The following is an 8,036-nucleotide window of genomic DNA, read 5'->3' on the forward strand; positions in this document are numbered from 1 at the left end:
GGGGGGACAAAATATAAAATTAAATCCGCTGACTTGGGATATTGCATCAAATTTAGATGTATTTTATAGATGTTCTTCTTAATCTTTATTCTCATTGTACCCGCATATAGCTTTCTAAACTCTTTATTGGTTGTTTTGTGTCAGCTGTGCTTACGCTGTTGTAAAAGTGTCAAGTTCTACTCACCTTCACGTTCACCCTTAAGTTTTTTACTTTTTACTTTGCTAGATGCTGACTTCTGGTTAGGGTTTTATGTATTAAACTATATAAGTAAATACTGCAAGTGTCACGGGAAATGTATTATGAAGATGCATCCACACAGGATTTGTGGTGGCATTGTGTGTTGCATTGAACAGTTTTGAAGCTCCCTCTTCAGATAAGAGAAAAATCTAATTTCTCAGCAACATTAATATGCTACCGAGTGGCTTTGTGAGCATAGTTGCCAAAGGGTAATGTCAGCAGATGCAAGAAGACACAATCAATAGCTATATTTCTTTCATGAGAAAAAACAACTGTTGATGAAACTGAAATATTATGGACAATTAACCTAATTTAATATTTAGAATTGAGTTCAAATCACCTTCTTTAATGAGATGGCAATATTTACAATCTGCACTCTTTTTCAGTAGGAGCATATTGCTACATATTGATTGAAAAGCAACTATAACCTGGTTAATTTATATTTTATTAAAACTGCATTTGCAGTTTCCTATCCAACCAAAATCATTTCCTTTTTATTTCTTTCATTTGCTTTTGAATTTGTAATCTTCAGTAATGCTCAAAAGATAGCAACAGCAAAGATGGACAGAGGATTTTTAAAGAAAGGCCAGCAGACATAATTAGAATAGAACCATGCTACCTTCATATTGAAATGATAAACACAATACACACATTAAATCCTTTGTTACTTTTTGTCATGATCGGCATGTCTGATTGTTATATTTGGAATCAATCACATCAATATTCATGCTTGCTTCAGGACTGAGTGCTGACTATAAAGGTTCATATATCAGGGAGAGGGACAGAGGTGATCCTTATTACATTGAAGTGGATGTATCTTGTGAAGCAATCCTGCCTTGTTCAAGGCTCTGGAGGATATGTTTCCATACACTATCTGGTATGAATAGATTTTGTTCTGATTTAAGATCATTTACATTAAGCCTCTTTTGTAAAAGTCTGGACTCTGTTGAGCTGTTGACAGTGGTTCATTGAGCTTGCCAACTTGCCATTTTCAATCGTCCTAATTTAACTACAGAAGTGGGTAAAGTGAAAGGATTTTAAAAGTGATATACAAACATCAATGTGGTCAAACAGATTTCTATATTTTTGAGTGTTTGGCCATTTTAAAACAAAAGTTAGAAAATGGAAACAAAGTGTGGTCTGTCAAAATAGGTGGAAAAAAGCAAGAGATTTAAAATCATGCCACTCAAGCAGTCATCTTGAGCTTGGGACTACAGCTGCCAGAGAGCTTTGGTTTGGTCACATGATCCAACAGCTCAGGTGTTCTGCATTAGGATCCACCAAGTGATTATCAGTACGCAACTGATTTTTATACACTTGGATTGTGTTTTGGAATAAAACTTTCCATATGTTGCGACGGTAAACAGCAATGTGCAAACAAGATGAGTTGCCGGGTTACACAGTGGCTCATTGTGGAACCAGTTTGGGAGGATAATAGTTTAATGAGGCATCATCTATCACTGCTGGCATCAGTGTACAGGAAATTAATGGATTCCATATTTGTTTGACAACTGTAACTATGAAGAGCTAAATTGTGTGCCAGACTGTTTTGGGATTTATGCATTGCAATGTACAGACATATAACATCATATCTTCATTCTGTCTTGGGGCGAACTTGATTTAACATTCTTTGTCATGTCTAGTACCAGTTTGATTATTATGCTGTGACAATGAATCATTTTCAGTCATCTTAAATTGGTACTTTATTCAAATAAACAACATTCATTCTTATTCATGAGATATCAAATGCAGTCATTTTCATATATCTGCTGTCACTGGTAAGGGGTCACAATGTAAATACTAATGCAGTTAGTTGATTTGATTCGCTGCTTTCTCATTCCTCAGGATGCGTGCACTGTATTGTTAAGTGTCAGCAGCTTGTTTATGTCAAGTTGAATGTAAAAGTATGTTAATATAGGGATAGAATTACCATGCAGAGATGGGACAGGAGTTCAAGTAATGAGGTAAAAGGCAGTTTGGTTATTTAAAGTTGTGTGTAATGTGTTCCTCTGAACACTTGGTGGAGCAACAGATACCAGAATAGAAAATGAATGTATTTGAAGTGCTGCAGTGCCATCTCCTGGTGAACTTCTTAATGCCGTTCCACAGTCAGTCCGCAGGCCGTTTTGAATGACAGAACTCCTCTTTATGGAAAAATATTTATCATCAACATTATACAACATACCATACCTGTATGTGCATGTTTTGTTTTTTTGTCAGTGTAAAGCCACAAAATTACAACAAAAATAATTTAGCACTTTGCTTCATATGTTCGACAGTGTCGTGTTACTCAGCCGGTTCTGTGGTGACCGGGTGAACAGGTGAAACTTGGCCTCTTCTTTGGGGGGTAATCTCCTCTTCCAGAGCAGCTTTAACCACCTGTGGGTCTCATATTTTCCAGGAGAAAGTAAAGATAACACACACATCACCCACCTTGAACTGTAAATTGTTCACTTCTTCTGTTTGATTCCAAGTTCCCCCAGCCCAGAGAGAGGAAGTGTGTTTGTGTGTGCAGGAGGTGGGACAGATACACTGGGTGTGTTTAGCTGTTACAAGAAGCCCTGTTTCTACTTCCTTATATTGTTAAAGTGAATGGGTTCAGTGGGTTTGCATAATGAGCACTCTGTGAATGATAATATGATGTGATCATTGTTAAATAGATGTTTGAATTATTTGAGGTGGAAGGTAGTTCGAAAGTATAGTAAAAAGTTAAAAGGCTGAACAAACATGTTTTAACAGTTAGAGGAGAGCTTTGGAGGGATTGTATCTGAGATTATGTGGCCACTCATGACATGTAAGTTGCTGTAAGGAAAGTGGTTGAGCCTCAGCTGTTGTTATGATCCGAGGACCAGGGTGACCGGACCACTTTGCATCTGTTGCTCGACAGATGCAAATTTATTACTGTGCCGAGCAGTTGTCCTGTGTTTTTGCAACCGAGTGTTATTGTAGCTAAAGGTGCAGTGACCTCAATGAGAGTGAGGGGCGGAGATGTGTGTCCTTTAGGTTTGTTATACGCACATGTATAAGTAAACACAAACAACAAAGAAAGAGACAAATAATTCAACTGCTTGTGTCTAAAATATAATGAAGAGCATACAGCAAGCAACAACTAAAGTGACTTGCATCCACCTTCCCATCCTCTCAGATGCTGATAATTGATGTTATTACATGACTGTGGGTTGTATTTTGACAGGGACGCCAGAGATGAACCGTAGTCCAAAAATGTTGGGGGAGCCCCCCCCCCCCCCCCCACCCCCAACCTTCCTGCCAGAATGTGGCTTGTTTTGCCAGTCAAATCAGCTGCCCTGGAGATATTTCAGAGGAGAACTGGGGACAAGAGAGAGGGAGGCGGGAAAGAAATTGGGATGAAAAGCAAGTGATACCTTAGTCTGATGGTGCCAACCTGCCTTGTGATGAAAGATCATGAGTGATACTTGGAAAGTCCCTGCAGGGCAAAATCCTTGGAGGCCAAAGGGCCATCTTCTTTACCTCCTAACGAAATCAACATCACATTATGATGATGATGATTTTGTTATGTTTTTTCATCTTGTGACCGGGAAGTCCATGGGCAGAGGGCGATTGGGTTTAAGGATGCAGAGGGAGTCTAGAATTATGGGCCATTTGAAAGCTTTTCTGGACCGGGTTCAAGAAGTGCTGACGAAGCAAGACTAAACATCGCAAACCGCAGTTGAAAGATTTGCACATGTGCTGGCACCCCCTGCACTCCTGCCACCCCGGGATTAGTCCCATCCCGGTAGAGCGGCTACATTTTACATGTGTGCAAGCAGGCATGTGTACCCCCCCCCCCCCCACACACACACACACACTTTACATGCATTGTGGACCCTATAATGGGAGAGGAGGAAGGAAAGCAAAGCTGAGAAAGAGCGGTAAGTGTCAAGAATGATGGGAAAATGAGAAATAAGAAACACAGAATTCCTGAATAACCACAACCAGCAACATAAATAAAGTCAGCTACCACGTCAGCAGTCAGTCCTGGAGCATGCACGCTGTTGAATGAAGTGTGCAGGGCAAAGAATCAGTTAGTCTCTATTTGGATATGTAAGAATGATTAAACACAATATTTCATCATAGAAAAAAAACGTGTTGGTGAGAATAAAATCCCAAATGGGAGTATGAGGGCAATTAACAACAAAGAAACAAAACAATGAGTAGAATTAGATTTAGTCAATACATGTTTTGCTATTGAAACTTTTTGATAGTTTGTTGGTCAACAGTTGCACTAATTCAGGTGATGTTTAATTAAATTGCTGCTCTTGGACTAAATGGTTGAAATTTAGATAAACTCACCTTGTCCAGGTTTGAAATACCAGCCATGAATCAAACTACTATTCCCAAGAACTTTTCTCAGGGCAGATCATTTGACTTGTCATAGCAAGAAGCACTGCTGTAACTACTGTAAGAACATAAATGATGGCATCATTCCGTCATCTCATCAAGCACAACACAGCAACCGTTTCGATATGTAGAATACTGTATGAACTGGTGTTATGATAACCCTTACTACTTCTGCTTATAAAAACAATGTAGATAACGTGCAAATGCCATTTTAAAAACTGCCCTTTTAAATGATTTGCCCGCTCCAGTGATTCAATCTGGTATATTGTGGATTTCTGACCTCCAGTAAACTTCACCAGTTTGCCGGCCCATCTGCTTGCCCTCTGCAGTCTCCCGTCTCCCTCCCCTGCAGCAGTGAGAGCTCCTCTTCTCAGGGATATCACACAGCAAATCACACAGTGAAATATCTGTTTTATTTAAAAGCAGATCACTTTTCACATTCGACCATACAATCCCTGCACACCATCCTACCCCACTTCCACTGCCAGGAAGTGAAATGCTAGCTACCTGGCTAGCTTTTTGTAGCCTACGATATCTTTGGCATTTGTGATTGAATGTAGCGGAAGAAAATATATAAAAGTATGAAATCCATTCCTGTAGCAACATATATTATCTCTTGTTCAGTGGAAAGCTTTACCATTTCCCCTACAGCCCACTCCTCCTCCACAAAACCATAAAAACAGTCAGGCAGTACCAGGGGCAGGCTAACAGCAGGCCTCCTGCATATAAGGGGTCAACATTCAAGCTCATTAGCTGCTACAGTGAATAGTTTGTCTTTCTGGCACAAGTGAGAGTTCACTACGTCACCTTTCCTCTAGCTCAGTACCTCGGGCCTTCTCTCTGTCCTCCTCTCTCGTGTGTTTGTCTCAGACCTGTGCCATCACCTCATAACCATGTGAAATCATTATGCTGCCACCAAGACAAATGGTGATTTTTCAGTTGTTTTTTTTCTTTTACTGAAGCAGCTAGCTGGGATGCAACATGTGACTGGAAATGGGTTGTTGACGACATAGACACGTCGGATCCCTTCTTCGGACTCTTGGCTGAAGAACTGAGGAGAGACTCGTAAGAGAGACTTTTATCTGTGGTCATGAGGGAATGTAAGCACCCAGCATGTAACACACCACATGTTGGATTTTAATTGTTTTATTGAATCTTTTTGTTGAGTTTTTTTTTGATGATTACACAACCAATACGCTGCTTAATGATTATTAAAGCAGGCAGATATTTGATCTCGGGTTTGTGTTGATTTTGAACCCAAACCAGGCGGTTTACTTTTTCAGGGGTTCTGGCTGTGGGTGTCCTTACTGAGTGCTAAACATAATGCTTATTCCTGGCCTTTCTGAAAAGTCAACATAGTGCTGTCAAACATCGTTGTTGCTTCTCCATGAAATATTATAAATCTAATATTCCTCGAGCACTGACTGTTAAGTTGAGTCTATACGAGGGAAAATATAATGGAGCAAGACCAAGACAAACATGACATTACCTTAAGGAATACGGAGTAGAGGAAGGAGGATTGGAAACCACCGACTCCAGTCTTAACCCAGTTTTTATTACTGGCTGTATTGTGGTCAAGATTGACGCTCCCAGACACAAACTCCACCTTTGACCATGTACCTACACTGAGTCATCCCTTCCATCTTGCATCATTTAAATTTTACATCGCAGAACACCAAAATTGGAGTGGCATGTTGGCAAAAAGCTAGCGTGACCGTAACGTTTGTGTGTGCTTTATCTTTCACCCTCTTATATCTTGCCCTCAAAACGGCAAACAAGCTGCTCTCATTTTCATTCATTCAAATCATCATCGGCCTCGGCTGGTCCAAATAGATCTGGCCGCACCCATTTGCATCGAGCCGCCTTTAGCTGCTGCAGTCAAATCAAACTGCTGGTCTCTGCAGCACGGCGGGGACAGTTAAAGCCACAGTTCAGGGCCTATGTGTGTCCCCCCATCTCCTTGTCTGTGAGAGCAAGTGACGGTCAGGGACCCAGCGACGGGTTGGAGGCGCCAGAGCATTGTGCAGTGGGTGACCTCTGCAACTGCGCTGAGGTTTGCTGCTCAGCTGTAATGAACTCAGCCGACCACTAAAAGGCTAAAGGCTTCCTCTCATTACCAATGCTCAGTACCGGCTCCCCAGCTTCTCTGAAGGCCGCAGTCAAGGGGGTCGAGCTGTAGCATGAGAAGTGTGAGACCGAGGGTGAAAGCAAATGTCGCGGTTGCTTCATGTGCTCTATTTGGTTTGTTGTTGAGATTGCCTATTGACTGAATGCAGCTGATCACGTTCTTGGGTTTGGTGTCGAGTCTTGTATGTGTTAAAATGGTTTCGTGTTGCATAAGAGGAAAATGGCAAAAAGGAGGTAAAGCAGTTTTGATGCTACACATTTGTGATTCTTGGGAGGTGACGACTGCTATTATTCATCTCAGGCTTTATATCCTTTGCAGTTGTGTGACTGCACAAAAAAAAGAGTGAAAACAGGAAGAAAACGGAAGAACAAGTGAATAAAATCTTGAAAGATTCGTTTTCCATTTGCTTTAACATATTCACTACAACTGCAATGTGAGAAACTTGTTAGGAGATCGCTGTCTGTAAATACAATGTGTAGCTCATTTCAAAGCCAAAGCAGGGAGCAGGAGTGTTTCACAGTGGACTGTGATAAAGTGAGAGATGGTTGTGTAAATGCCCCCTCAGCCACTTACTTTGTAGGTCCTCACATACACACTCCTCTCCTACTGGCCCCATATTGTTTTATTCTTTGACAATAGATTTAGTTACATAATGAACCCCATCCATATCAAAGGCTGGACCAGGGATAGACTGGCGTTGCTCCAAGGCCCTCAGAATGGGCCAAAACCACATGGGAGAACAAACTCTTCCCTATTTTTCCCCCTCTCCCCTGCTCTTTGTCATACCACAAAAGATATCAAGTGTGAGAGGATGGACATGTGTTGCTGATCATACGCTTATTAAACAAATATTGCAATGGTCACCTAATATGTTGTGGTGTACTGTCCGTTTTGCTACGGCCCGGAACAGAGAGTGTGGCATCCCAGATATAGTTTTAAAATGCATTCCTCATGGTACTGCAGTGTATATAGACTTGTAAGAATTCAGCCAGTGAGTATAGAAAACCCGACCGCAGGCTTGTGCTATGTGTGCGCCAGCAGGGTAAATGGGTTTTGATGGGCTCTGCTGTTTTGTCTGAATCACCATGTTGCACTGGGCGACAAGATTTGGTGCTCCCACAGAGTGCGCTCACACGCGGCTCTGCCAAAACTGAGCTACATTTAAAACTCTGGTCCTGCTGTCCCTGTCGCACTTTTTGCCAAGCAGCTCCGCAAGCAAGAGAAATAAGGAAGATATCTTTTTCTTTTTCTTTCTACCTGAGACTTTCCAGCCTTCTGTTTGTTTCCTTATCTTTCTTTCTTCCCCCCCCC

This window comes from Anarrhichthys ocellatus, unplaced genomic scaffold (genome assembly GCF_004355925.1).
Source record: "Anarrhichthys ocellatus isolate YVR2014 unplaced genomic scaffold, GSC_Weel_1.0 scaffold40, whole genome shotgun sequence".
Classification (NCBI taxonomy): domain Eukaryota; kingdom Metazoa; phylum Chordata; class Actinopteri; order Perciformes; family Anarhichadidae; genus Anarrhichthys; species Anarrhichthys ocellatus.